The following is a 15,386-nucleotide window of genomic DNA, read 5'->3' as shown; positions in this document are numbered from 1 at the left end:
CAGCAAGATCTTTTTGTTTTGGTTGCGGTGTAGAGCTCTCAAAAAGGCTCATCCCAAGCTCCCACTGCAAGCTTTGGAGCTCAGGTGCGATGGTACAGATCTAGCTACAGCAGACGGCTCATTTTGGCCACTGGATGGTTGCAGCCACAGGTTCTGCTGCCGGCCTTGCGAAACGACAAACTCATGTTGGTTGATACAATAAACCGCCGTTTATATAGGAAGTAGGGCTGGGAATCACTGGATACCTCACGATACGATACGCGATACATGGCTCACGATATCAATGACATCGCGATAATCCGATATTGGTAAAAAAAAAAAAAGTCTCTAATAACTCATAATATATAGATGAACACATATTATATATCCCCATATATTTTTTAGCTTGAACACAATCATAATAAACAACTTGTGTCTTACTTTATGTAACAATATTAGACACTCATGCAACATTGCTGAAATCAGTAATACTATGTCTCTGACAACCATTAACACCAGTTGAATTTGAATAATCTTTAAAAATTCTATGTTAATAATAGTCAACACAAACATCAGTGCCACTACTTAGTGCAAAATTGTTGTAAAAAAACAGAACAATTAAATAATTTAACTAGCTGTCAGGTAGGTGCCCACGACAGCAAGTCTCCCATCACACGCCCCCTATTGACCTCCAAAGGAACATCTCATCAGAGGTAGACGAATATAACGTTTTGCAGCCTCTTCAAACAAAAATAAAAGATCGATAGTTGGTGAGAATTAATCACAGGAATAAATATCATGATATATCGTAATATTGATATTTTGGAACACCCCTAATAGGAAGTACAGTACTTATTCGGTGCGGCACCTGGCGAAAATTTGAACCAAACAAAATGTATTTACAGCGCTGCAGAGGTCGAACGTGATCGTATCGCTAAACGAAGTATCGCGATATATTAAACGATTTTTCTCCTGCACCCCCAATTCCATAAGATGTTTATGATTAAGTACAGTTGGGATATTCAGTAACTAAAGCAAGAGATAGGTTTATGACCTTCATGTACCAAGTGTAAACATGATAAAGGGTTTTTGATGCAAGTTTCCAAGAAAGTTTATAGAAGACATTGAAAATCAGTAACCTTTGAACCCATGAGCAAGGCATTGGTTGTCATAGCCCTTATCAACGTGCGTTGATGTCAGCGGGGAAAACTCTGCACGTGGTGAGTTTTTATGTGTTAGGTTAATCACGAGTCAGTAATCATGCACAGACGTGCACCAACGTGCTTCTAAAGCCAAGATTTCTTGGCGGACTGAAACTGCATTCCGCCCCACCCCTCGCAAACATCACCGCCGCTCTACCTAGAAATCAGGAAGCACGGGCACGCTGCTTTATTTTACTTTTCTGTCCTGTTTTTAGAGGAGACCCTTCGGTGACTGCAGCAACACAGAGCCATAAAGGGCACTAAAAACCAGAAAGGCGTTGTTGTCGATGGCGTTGAGAAGCAGCATCGAGCAGTGCTGAGAGAAGAAGACTGCTTACGTCCGGTGCAGCGTCGTGGATGTATCTGACACAGACTAACCAAAGAAGAAGGGTAAGAGAGCAGTTCACATTTAAAACACTTCACAAAAGCCACGGTGAAAGCACACAAATACACGCAAACGTGGAGTTTAAGACGCTTTGTTGTGGTTTGAATGCGTGTTTTCACACGCGCGGGTTATATAGTAAACACGATATCTACGTCGACTTGTTTACTCTGCCTTTAAACGTGCAGAGGAAAAAGACGCGTTTTCGTGTCCTCCTTTTGTACACTTATATAAGGTATATATCAAACTGATAGTTCCTTTTTTAATAATTACTTTCACCAAACTGTCACTACCAGCTGTCATGTGCTTTGACAGCGACGCAAACTCCCGACAGCCTGCTGTCCCGTTCCGAACTCAACCCGAATATTCCCCATTTTTAGCTCCCTTTTGCTCACAAAGTGTATCCAACGATTTAATTCAAAATTCGAACATAATTTAAAGCTTTCTAGTCTATCTACTTAAATTCGGCACACATTAATAGTATTTATTTTGGAGTAAAAGTATATAAAGTAACGTGTTTTTCTAAGAACAGCACCACACCGGAAACATGTCTGCTCAACAAATCAGTCCGCTGTTGTACCAGGGAAACAGCTATTTAGTGTGAAATAAACTCGCCATATTCCAAAGCAGATTCCACATTGATGCCGAATTTATTAATATTTTTTACTGAATTGTTGCAACATAAAATAGCTCATGAAAATAGGCGAGAAAAGGGTATAAAATAATTTTTCATTTAAAACAGGAAATTTTCTATTTAGTTCTGCAAGTGCCTCTGGTCAGGTGAAATCCATCCTTATTTTTGTGTTCTAGGCCTGCCACGATTAATCGATGACTTATCGACAACTAAAATAGTCGACTAATTTAATTAATTGTGTTATTTTTTTTTTTTAATTATTATTTATCTCAGAATTACGGTGCATACTTTCTAATGCTGCGTCCACCATTGTTTTTGACACACATGCGCAGCAGTATTAGTCAGTAGTGATATCACAGGAAGCTATAGGAAGACTCGGGTACCATAACGCCTGGTTCACACTGGACGCTGGTCTATTTTGTGTGCAAGCTGCGAGCGGTTTGCGTCAATTCTGGCAGAAGGTTACATCAACATACATGAGAAAATCCAGTTTATTTTCAAAATATAACCAATTTTTCACTATAAAACACCACAATGTGATCATGTTTTTGGATTTAAACAGACTGTAGAGATGAAAAAACAACATACAATCACAACACACACACAAACACACAAAAACAAACAAACAAAAAAAACACACACACAGATCAACGTAGTGGGCTGATTCTGGAGCGGGGCGTGGGGCTGGATTTTGGGTGTAAAATAACAACAAGAGAGAGGCAGAGAGCAGTTCTTCTTATTGCAGAAACATGGGGAAATATTTTTAGATTATTAATTTAATTTAATTAATTTTGCCATGATGGCAAAAACAAAAGAATTTTTAAAAAAAAGATAGCAGAAGCGCCTATCGATTGTCGCGGAAAAATGCACGTCTGGTGTGAATTGCAGGAGAGACTGGATGCCGTGCGCACTCCTCAGCGCTTCCTCGTCCAGTGTGAACCTAGCGTAACAACATGCCAACAGTTTCAATAAACTATCATCCTAATTGTCTTTTGTTTCTAGTTTAGCATATAGCTTAACCACTTCAAGTTTAAAGCTAATGATGGTTAAAGTGTGATTTACACCCAGTCCACGAACAACTCGATTAGTCGAATAATCAAAATATTTATCTGTGATTAGTCGACGATTAAAATAATTGTTTGTGGCAGCCCTATTGTGTTCACAAAGAAACTGTTCAATTCATGAAGCTTAACTTGTAATTAAAATATCTAGAATTGACATTGGAGTTTTTTATATTAAATTAGTAAAGTTGTTTTTGTTTTGCAACCTATTTTTACAGTATCACTGATCTCTGTGGTTCAGCAAAAAAATGTCCTGCAGGAGAGCAGAAAGCACTCAGTGTAAATCGCAGAGGAAATGAAGCATTACATCACTGCATCCTAAACAGAAGGCTGCTCTGCGGCAAGCTCCACTTATTGCCCAACTTTAACAGGAACACTACGAAAGGCCTGTAACTAAAGCTGCTCCGGCTGAAATGATCTGAACAGCCACGCACCTCTGTGCTTTTAGGACAAAAGGAGACATTATGCGTTACAGCGGAGTCTGTAATAAGCCCACGAGCTATTTTTGTCACACGCCATAAGAAAAGAGAGATCAAGGCTCAAATCTGCGATTATTGCTCGCTTGTTGTAGCCGCCGCGCGCAGGCTTTAAATAACGCGCTCATGCATGAGTGGGCGCTTATTGTTTGAAGTGCTCGGATTTATTAAAGTCTGATGCCTCAAATGTGTTTTAGCCAGGGAATCCTTGGTGAAATAACATTTAGATTGGACACCAAATGCTTGCAGGTTAAATCCTGTAACCTTTTTGACTTGAAAATAAAGGAACTCCCCTTTATTTTCTTAATTCACATGCTTTTTCAATTGAGTACGAATCACGGTAAATAAGTAAAAAATGATTTACCTATGACAGAAAAAAACAAAACATTTCCTCAGAAGGCAGGACACTTACACCAACCAGACTTAAATGTTTTATTTTTTTAAGTTCACTCCCCTCCCCTTGTATCCACATGCTACTCCTTTTTTCACAGGTGATACTCTGAGGTTTGTCAACTTCCGTGCTCACAGACTCAAATACTTCCTCTCCTTTCTCACTTCCTCTCTTGTCAGTGCCTGCCGTTGGGGGACAGGTTGGGTCGCGCTACCTCCGATAAGACCTATTTTGTTCTCCACAGCATTTGGTTTTGTTAGTTTTGCAGGTAGTTATCTTGCAGACAGCTCAAATAATCAAAGATGGGATTACATTTTATCACATTGCTACCCTTAGGACAGCCCAAAAGAGACTTAAAAAGTGCCACAATGATTGCCTAATGAGACAGGATTGTGTGCTTTAGTTGTCTAAAGACTCAAATATGGCATTATTTGAATTGTCAGAAATCTTTAATTTTAAAGCCAGAACATTAAACTATTAAACATTTCATCACGTCTTTTGAAGACACACTGATAAAAAAAAAATGTTTTTAACAGGTTCTTGAAGCATTTTTCTCATGATGGAGGATATTTAGAAAAAATAAGTTTATTAAGTTTTAAATTTAATATGATTTAAATTTCTATATTTAAATAGTTTAGAAGCAGGAACAGACAAAAAAAAGGAAGTTTGAAGAAGACTGTATTTGTGACGTTGAAAATGCACAGAAGCCGCTCCACTCCATTCTGATGCATCCACATTGTTATTTTCCTCATCCGAGCTGGCTTCTGGCTCAAATATTTACGGCTGGATGCCAATATTGCAAACCATTTTTGTTGCACAGGTAATGTTAGGGATGTGAGGGGTTGTAAGCTCGCAGGAGAGCATTTAAGCCAACAGCTCAGTAATGAATGACAGGAAGGGGGATGTTTCACTGCCAACAGTCCTGCTCACAACTCGGAGGCGAATTTCTAATGAACTCTTGCCCATCTACAGACATTATGTCATTGAAAATGACACAGCTTTTTAGATTTTGGCTAACACGGCATAATCATATTAAAAGACAACTGGGAAACCTTTTGCAACAGATCAAAAGATGATTGGAGTGGGATTTTAAAGCCTGCATTGCATTTAAACTTTTTGTTTAATTTAACATAAAATGCAGAAAAGATTAGAAGAGAAAACCTCTAAATCAGGGATCTCAAACTGGGGGCCCGATATTTTGCAGCTCCCGCCTTGATATGAAAGTTCAATGTCTACTAAGCAATATCTTCTGCATGTCCAGGCTTTCATCTGGCTTTATGCTTATAACTTAGCATTTGCTATTGTAGTTGGATCTGGTCGTCAGAAAAGTCCTTAGCAACAGTTACTAGCGTCAATAGGTCCTGTTGTTTTACAGGACATGCAGAAGATACTACTTAGTAGTACATAGACATGAACAAATGTTCAATAAACTTGTTTAGTAGACATAGATAATGGACCAAAGATACAAACAGTGGACGCAAAAACATATTTTTGGCACAAATGGAACTTCACCTCACACTATCATGTCTTCAGTGGCCCCTAGGTAATTGAGTTTGAGAACCCTGGTCTAAATGTTCTACAAGTCAAAAACAAGCCTTCTTTTGTCACAAATGTCAATTTTTTTTAACACGTATGCTTGCATTTTGGCTCTATAATCATAAAAGAAATCATTCTGATAACACTAAGTAAATAGTAGATGGAGGCTATTTCATTGCTGAAGTCAGATAATACTGTGGGAAAAGATAAATTGATGTTAATAAATCCTTTTCTGGCCTTTTCAAAAGTCATTTGACTAGGGCAGAACTGAAACGTCTAGATTGTTGATGCATTGAGCACAAACCAGGCTAAATCAAATGCTTAAGTTAGATAAAGTTAGATACTCATTGGGCTCGACACTTCTTGAAAAGATCAATAGCACGCCTAGACTGACCACCCACGTAAGATCCTCTAATAGTTTTGTTGCCGACATGCTAAATCTATTAGACTCAGCTGTTGATTTGACTCCTTTCCGTTTAGTGACAGATTGTTCTGTATGCTACAGCTGCCAGCTTTAGGCTTGGCTGTCACTACGCTCTGTGGCTGCTTCCATGCTATTAGTAGTGAAAAAATAGGTTCACAGATGGATATTCTGGGACATAGTGCTGTTTAAAAATGCAGTTATGACAGTTTACCAGCTGATGCACTGTTAGAATGCAGTAGGAAGTCCTCACGAAAGCCTTCCCAATCACTTCAAAAGTAGATATCCTGGTAGAAAAGAACCCCTCTTATGCTCCATGTGTGATAACAGCACGTAAAAATACAATTGTTGGCATCAAACGATGAACAGAGGCTGAATGGCTCAGTGGGCTAAGTATAGGGTTTGCACGCAGGAGCCCTGGGTTCGATCCCTGGGTTGCCCACTGATCCCCATCTAGATTGGGTCCTTAGACAAGACCCCTTCCTAACTGGGTCCCTGTGCCCTTCAAATACAGGGTTGTGTCAGGAAGGGTATCTGGAGTAAAAAATAAGCTGAAAGTGAAGAAGAAGTTGGCATCAGATGATGTGCAAGTTCTGTTGATAACTTTCCATAGTTCTGTTTAAATACACAAGATTATTGTTAATACATCGGTGCGCCTACAACCTATCTCAGCATGTTGGGTATAGTGTAAAAATGATAACACATTAAAAAAAAATCCTTCTTTGTTAATTGTATACTAATAAATGTGTTATATTCCACAGAGTTTTATTTTCAAGGAAAAAATGGGCCAAAAATAGATTTATTGATGCTGGCTTTTATTTTTTACCCAACAATTTTACAGTGAAAAGGGAAATGAATTGAATATCTTGGTCACAGCCATTGTAAGGTATTGCAAAACATAATTAAAGGGTTGTCTCACAGAATTATTGGCCTGATGCAGTATATTCAGGAGATTACAAAGACAATACCGATCTGATGCATACACTTGTAGAGGACTAGATCATAGACGTCTTTGTTTGCCTCGTCCGAGCGGACATCCGTTTCAGAACTGTATGGCTGGATGACTCCAATTTTGGTAGCTTGGATTTTGAGGGGCTGTAAGTCGTTAGAAGAACGAGTAAACAGAAGCTCCCAGGGTAGGGGGAGTGGACAAAGTGCAAAACAATTTCCTAGAAATAGACAGGTTTTTGGATTTTGGCTAAAAGCGGCCTCATCTTAATTAAACGATCACTGGAAGCTTTTAATATGGATCAAAAATGATAGAAGTTGGTCTTTAAAGATGAAACCTTTCACAAACAAGAAGAAAGTTTGCAGTTTTAACAGAACACAAGGAAAAACAGACTAATTAATGCACACAACTTACTGGTGAAAACAAAAAAAATCCCTAATTGTCTACTGTGTGAAGAAAAAAAAACTATTCTTCTGGAAGGCGTTATTTGCTTAATCTTCTTCTGTTTTATTCTCTAGCCTTTTTATAACGTACTAAGAATGACAACATCTTTGCTCAAGGTTTTTCTGGATTCAAACATTTGGAAATGTTTTTAAGATTTTTGTTTGGGCGTTGAGGGTCAAGTATTGAATGTTTAAGTTAGAATACTTTATTTTTGGAAATTGCCGGAGTATTGGTAGAGGATTTGTCTGAAAATTAAGCTTCCAGCAATAATAGTAGGTTGTATTAAAATGCATCTTTGCTGCTCTCAAGGTTCCCTTACGACTAAGTCAATGAAACACAGCTTCTGTTGTTTATTCATTGATGTTACACTGATGCTCTCGCCAACAAATGTAGAAAGTTTTATAGAAAAGCTAAAAGGCAATGCAAAAAAACAGTACGGTTGTTTTCCTGTTTCACTGGTGTAACACCCCTGTTTTGCAGCAGCATAGCACAATGGACACACAAATGTGGAATATTTATGCCTCCTTGCTCTGAATTGACAGAGAAGGAGCAGAGATCGATCTCAGCTGCACCTATTTTCCCACAATGGTTCTATAAAAATGGTTTAAGAGTCCTAAAAGTGGACTGTAAGAGGAATTTTAAATACAAAGGCTGTGACACTTGGACTTCTTCTATATCTTATGTAAAGTAAGGACTATATTGCTGGCTATTGCATAGCGAGTCAAACATATTGTTGTTTTGAGAGATTTCCATCCTCTCAGGACATAAGCTTATCCGTTTTAGTGCCTTTCTGATACCTGGGCAGTGAAATAGAACTTTTAGCAGCTGTATCTTTGTGTTTGCTGCTTCTGGAAGTCTGGGTGAGAAAACAGTCATCATGCTATTTCTGTAGGTCTAATAGGTTTGGTGCACAGTGCCTGACAAACCAGCTGGGTCGTGGGGTTGGTGAAAAAGATCTATTATGCTCTTATTTGTGAAATCTTTGCCTCTATTTCGTGTCACCAGTTTCCGAGATACAGATAATGCAGCTGTGCATGAAATAGAGTGGGGCCCCCACAGATGGAAAGAATGGATAGTTTTGTGATATGACAGTAAGCTGTGAGTCGGAAGTACTTGCTAAATAGTATATTTGGCAACCAAAACCAAATAGCAACACTGTTATGTTAAAGTTTGTGAGTAATATGATGTGCAAGCATTAGAATACGGGCCTTTTTCATTTTCCAACGTGCTTTGTAGTCTTTAAAATAGACAAAAAGAAAAAGAGATATCAGGCAAACATACAGAATACATGATACATACACATGATCAAGCATTTGTCCCAATTTTGGCTTCAAAATTGCCCTGATTTAATAGACTAGTACTATACCCCTGAAGGTGAGTCGTGGTATCTGGCACCAAGATGTTAGTACATCCTTAAGCCCTGCAAAGTACAAGGTGGGCCCATTCGGGTCCAACTTAGAGATGCAAGATCTAGTTGGTAAATTTAGATCTCAAATGAACTTTGTTTGTTTTGCTGTAAGAGAACACAGTTATCAGGAAACATACTTGCTATGGTATAGTTTTCAGGGTTAGAGATAATAAGCTATAGATCTTGTGTAATGTGTTCATTATGTCACTGCCACAGCATTCTTGGAATTAAGTAAAAGAAGACCTGAAGTATCAGACCCAAACTGTTCTCTCATACAAATACACAGATTATCCTGACATTGTCATGTTAGTAGTGTTGGTGAACCTTGGTCATCCATGGCTGTGATTCTAATTCCATCTTAAGCCACTTTTGAACTACTCTGGATTGGATGACCGTAGAAGAGCTTCAACCTTCACAATTTTTCCTTTCGGAAACTCAAAATATTCCCAGTTTACTTGTCTCTGATGCTTGAGCTTCAAGGACAAACTACTCATAAGCTATCTTGTATTCTACCCACTTATAAAACAGACAATCAGAGTTGTATACTGTAAGTTGGCCAGACATTCTGGCTGATTTATGGTCTATAGATCTTGAACATTTCTGTCATATCCTAACCCGTGTTTCGCTATGACCTAATAAATAAAATACAGTACTTTTAAATAATGTCTACGTTTGTGCATATTAAACAGTGCTTGCACAGAAAACCCCCTTGTTTTGCTACAAGCAGTTTGGGGTTTCTTCGTTTTAGGATCAATAACTCATTACTGAAAAGAGATAGATAAGAGCCTAATTTTAATCAGGAAATAACATCAACAACCTGCTAAAGTTAACATTATTGTCCTTGGTCTGCAGTCTGTGAAACAAAGTTGCTTGGAAATTCTACTAATTAAACCAGCTGAAAAACAGCTGCTTAACGTTCCTTTGATCTGGATAGAAGAAAGGGTCCTTAGAATTTCTATATTAGTTTTTCATTTATCTATTTAAATTAGTAGCAATATTTATAAAAGGTCTATTTAAATTGTTGTACTTCAATTTCCTCTTTTATCTGTGTAGATACTGTGGTTCATTAGGTCAGATCAAACAGTGTTTTGGTCACATTAACATTAAATGTGAATCTTGGTGATCAGTGGTTGTGTGAATATCAGGTGAGGCAAATAGTTTGCACTTAACTTTCTTGAGTAAAATGAAATGTTATTCAAACTTGAAAACTGGTTTCCAAAACCATTTGAGAAAAATGGAAAAAAAGCCTAAGTTAGCCAAAACAGCTAGCATGCGGCTGAAATCTTAGCTAAACTCCAAATTAGCCTAAAAAACCATAATAAATGGCAAAATAGTCCAAAAAGCAAGCAGAATGCCATTATAACTTTTAACTGTCCTATACTCTTACTCCATATAATATAAAGTAACCACTTAAGGTACTATTATTTTAGTCGTTGACTATTTTAATAGTCAATTAGTCATCGATTAGTCGACTAATCGTGGCAGCCCTGCAACCAATACACAATTGGTAGTCAATTAGAGGAAGTACATGCACCTGTTGTTGTGAAGCTTTAAAGTGAATAAATCACTCCAACAACTTACTTGTACTTGTATAGAACTTAAGAAAGTCAGTTCCATGAAATAGTGCATATACTAAAATATTTATCTGACACTTTTACCCATAAAACAGCATAGCTGCAATATTTTTCCCTCAACAATGTGAAGTTTGAATGTGAATTATGTGAAGTTGCACAAATTTTTGGTGAGTGCAGTGAAAGGACCATATTTTCCACTCTAGAGGGTGCACCAGATTATAAGGTGCATTGTCAATGAATAGTATATTTATTACATAAGGCGCACTGAACAATAATGCTACTTACACACCAGGCAAGTAATGCTCGTTCAACGTGGGTTCTTGAACGCACTTTTAGCATACGGTGTTCACACTGGACTGTTGCTATGTACGCGCATGTTCTTGCCCAGCTCTTATTCAAAATACAGAAGACTAGGTAATTATGTGATTCTGTGCACAAACTAATTGTTAATTTCTCCTTCATGATCAGTTTTCAAACAGTGGGCATCTCCGTGAATTAAAACGGACGTCATCCATTCGCCACTACTATATCCAAGGCCCACTCCCAACCTTGTTTGTACCATTTAAAAAAATCTGAACTGGTTAGCATTCAAGACATGAGTGTCTGCTCTCTTAAAAAGGGCACCTTTTTTTAAAAGACATTAACTAACAGACACCATTTTCTCTCTTTAAATGTTCTTATTAGGCAAACAATTGTAGCCTTCCAGTCTGATCGAAGATAGAGAAAAGAGAAAGGAAAAAACAACTGGGCCAAATGTCTCGTTATCTATTTGCTTAGTGACAGGCCTTGACCTTTGATTTCCAGTGTCTTAACAAGATAAGTCTACTTTTAGGAGTATATAGGCTGAGAGTAACAGCATGTTTATTTCTCATGTCCTTGCTCCCTGGAACACCCCCTCAGCCCCCATTCTGCAGACATGAGCGTGCTCCATATTCATTACGTAATTGACTGTCACAATAGCGCAGAACATGGTGCTGCTAATGTGGGTAGCTGCAGGGGGACAAGACGTGGTTTCATGAGCACAAGAGCAGACCTCATGAATACAAAGGAGCCAAAGAGTAGTAGACAATCATGCGTGTTCCAGACTTATGAAACAGGTTTATCAGTATGTCGTACAGCAGTATTCTTTGGAGAGATTTAATTAAAATGTATGCCTTAGTAACGACGAGGACAGAAGTACATCCCTGCTATAAGCCTCTTGCAATTCTCAAGTGTAGGTTTATATCTGCTTCACAGGAGAGATAGAATATGCTTGTTGACAGAGAGTTCCTCAGAGATATATCCTTCACACAGAGCAGATATGGTCCCATAGTAGCTGTAGAGTGGTAGGAACACAACTGCCTACTGGACCGAGAACCAAGGAGGCTGTGAGTTAAATGCAAACACCATCAATCTTGCATGGGTTCGGTTTAATTGGAAGTATGAGGAACCCCTGGTCTGATTTCCTTTTCAAATTATGACATTAGAGTCTGCTCAGCATACAGCGGAAATGTGGATGAAGCAGCATTTTTGTTGAGGGGAAGCTCTGTACCACAGCTTATCAGCAGTGAAAGCTGGCTGTCTCATGAAGAAATTGGAAGTCATTGCATCATTGTTTACCAAGAATTAGTTAGAGCACGAGAGACACCACAGATGTTAATCAGTGCATTGTACGCCTATGTCTCTTGTACAAATGAGTGTAGCTCATTCTGCTAATATTCTGCTCAATTTGACACTTGAATCTCAGGTTAAAATATGTTTATATGGTTTTGTAGAGTTTCTTGGTTTCATTTTGTCATCTTTAAAAATATTAATATAAAAATCTTTTCGATTAATGTTGGAGTTGTTAAACATTGGTTATTTTTCATTATACAATAGATCAGGAATGGGCAATATTTCTTATTCATGGCCCTCAAAGGCTACTAAGATTTGACTTAAGGGCCGGACCAAATTTGTAGTGTTTTGGTTATTCATACCGTAAAAGACAAAAATAGCATGGGATCCTGATGAAAACATGCTTTAATCTTGATTTAAAAATTACTGTAAAACAGAACATTTTGGAGATTTTATCCTATTTCAGTGCCATTATCCTCAATAGGTTATGGTCCCTCAAGGAAACTCAGGGACATGCTGCATTCATGTAGTATTGGAATAATCAGAAAAACAGTTATCTGACTTGGAAATCACACATGAATATCGGAAAAACAGCAAATCTTCAAACACTGCACGAACGGAGAATACACTTCTGAGCCCGAACAAAGATGTATTTATTTGCAGTGCGTTATCTGTGGGGAGACGCCTGAACTGCAGGGAAAATAAAACATTAATACAGGTAAAAAAAATAGTTTATTCCAGTTTGGAGGGCCAGATTAAATTGTTTAATGGGCTGCATGCGGCCCCCGGGCCAGAGTTTGCCCACCCATGCCATAGATAGTAAATGGTGTATACTTTACAGTCACAGTCCTATTTATACAAACATTCATACACTGATGGTGGCTCCGCTGCCAAACACTGGGGCCAATCTATAACCACCAGAGGCAATGTGGGGTTCAGTGTCTTGCCCAAGGACACACTGACACATTATAGTCATTAATGTGATTGATGCTTGATGGCACTATATAAGGTTTTTATTGGTGTCGCTGTAACTGGATTATACTTGTCTATATGTTAATGAGTGTGTTCGGAAAAAGGAAGAAGTGGAACCAGAAGTCTTGCCGGGTTACTGTTCAATTTCTGTCCACCACCTACGGAAGTGGAAGATGTCAGATGTCACTTTTGGTGTCTGGTTTTTGACTGGAAAAAGTCTACCTTGTAGTACGAATAAAACTTTTCTTTTAATGGAGGCCCAACAGAAAAAAATATGAAGTCGCCAGTCTTAAAAGTTATGGTTAAGTTTAGTGTTTTATTCAAATTTGCAATTTTAGTATAACCAGCTGTGGTTATGAAACATTTGCAGGGATTTGGTGTTCCTGCACTCTCATTAAAAGCTGCAAAAAAAATTGTAGAAACCCCCCCTCCCCACAGGGTTGCACGGTGGTGTAGTGGTTAACTCTCTGGCATTATAGTGAGAAAGCCCTGGGCTGAGTTCTTCCTGTGTGAAGTTTGCATGTTCACTTCGTGCCTGTCTTCTACCCAGAGTCCAGAAACATTGTTTAAAAAGAAAACCTTTATTAGTCCCACAATGGGGAAATTGTAAAATGCAACAGCACAGGTACAGAAATAGGTTAGAGGATTAAAATAAAATATCATAGGTTAATTGAGGATGCTACAACCATCACTGAGGTGTGAATGAGTGTGTGTTGTTGTCTGTCTCTGTGTGGTTCCCCCAACTCTTTGACCACGAACAGGACTAAACAAGTTTAAGACAAGTAACAATTTCAATGAAACATGTTTAGATATCTCAAAGCTCAAGCCTCTCGACAAGGGCCTGTTAGGCTAAAGCGTGACTTGGGGCTCGGCGATGAAACGATGACAATATTTATCGTAATAGAACTTTTTCTGTAAAGCCCAGCCCTAGTGTGACTCACTGACAAGTATCAAGTCCAATTTTTTTTGCCATGGTAGTAAAATATAGCTTCCCTTTGAGAAATGATTTTCTTAACTCCAAAAACTCATAAAACTCAAATTAGTTACTCTTTGGAATTGAGTGAAGTTTTTACAGTTTTATTTGATTAATTGCTACCAAATGTAACACATACTTTATCACAGCAGGACACTAACAACTGATGTAAATGCACAACTCAAAATACTTATGTTTTCATGGTCAACCCCTGCCTTTCAAGAAAAATACAAACTTTGTAACTTGAATAGAAGTCACATTTGTTTTATTACACCCCTGCTGTTTTTGATGAATATTTCTTAAAATTTTAAACAAATTAACAACAATCTAATAGCTTCTGCTTTGAAAATTTTTGAGTCACAAGCTATAGCTAGAGTTGCCTTGTAACGGGTCACTGTAGTCTATATATGGGCACTTCAAATGATGGCTCTGGCATGACTTCAGGGATCCACAAACATTTTAACTTTAATGAACCTTCAACCAAGAGAACATCCTCAACTGTGAAGATCTGTTTGAGTTTAACTAAATGCCTTCTGGCATGCAGTAGAGCTATTACCAATCTGGCTTGTTGGGAGACAAGACTAACCAAGATTGCTTTTGACTTTCCAGTGATCTTTTTTGTCAACACACTGCTGGTCTATAACCAGACAGAATACATCCTGGTTAAAAAAAACTAAAAATAACAACTTCTCTTTCATTATTTGTGGAGGTGTTGACTTCACATCCTCCTTAAACCAATACTCCTTAGAAAAATTTCCTAAACTGTATTATGTTCCTACCATCTTTGTGGGAACAGGGTTATTTTTGGTGTGCTTGTGTCTTTGCAAAGAGGGAAGAGAATAGTATCCTCTTAATGTCTGTAACTGTTGGTCGTTGTGTCATAAACCAACTCCACTCAGGTCTTATTCATATTTGTAGAGTTTGTTATGGCTTTGCTCATCAATGTTTGACTAAAATCAGTTCAAGGACGTGGTAATGGTAACTTTATTTTTCACCATTGTAGTCAACAAATGGATTCCAGTGAACAGTTTATCAAACTTTGTTATAGTTTTTTGCATCAGTGTTTCTCTTTTGTTTTCATTGAACATTTAGCCAATCATCTGTACACTGTGAGCATTTTACGATCACAGATGAGTTGCCGTCAGAAATCTCCTTCTCCCTGTAAGCTTCTACCTTTTTTTGAGCAGGAAGTTACCCCACAGTTATACTAAAGCTACCTTGGCCAGATAAATACAACTTAATGTATCTCTCTCTGTCTGTTTTCAGTCTAGAAAAGGTTCTGCTCTATTCAGCTTTAACAATGGTAAAGGTGTGAAATGTGAATATTTGTTTCCTAAATAGTTTTATCAAATAGTAAGCTCATTGTTTGCAGTACTTTTAATACAGAGAGA

The 15,386-nt window shown here is 38.0% G+C and overlaps 1 protein-coding gene across 1 annotated transcript in view; it reads left to right on the top strand.

Annotated features, from left to right (window-relative positions):
• Positions 1-1,245: 1,245 nt before the first annotated feature.
• Positions 1,246-15,386, top strand: part of LOC112140509 (myelin basic protein) — a 90,091-nt gene continuing 75,950 nt past the window's right edge. The window contains exon 1 of the mRNA XM_024263497.2: positions 1,246-1,571. The gene's annotated coding sequence lies outside the window, so the exon portion shown is untranslated. The remainder of the gene's footprint in view (positions 1,572-15,386) is intronic.

Source organism: Oryzias melastigma, linkage group LG16 (assembly GCF_002922805.2).
Source record: "Oryzias melastigma strain HK-1 linkage group LG16, ASM292280v2, whole genome shotgun sequence".
In the NCBI taxonomy this organism is placed as follows: domain Eukaryota; kingdom Metazoa; phylum Chordata; class Actinopteri; order Beloniformes; family Adrianichthyidae; genus Oryzias; species Oryzias melastigma.
The sequence above is the reverse complement of the archived record's forward strand: the minus strand, read 5'-3'. Positions and strand labels throughout refer to the sequence as shown.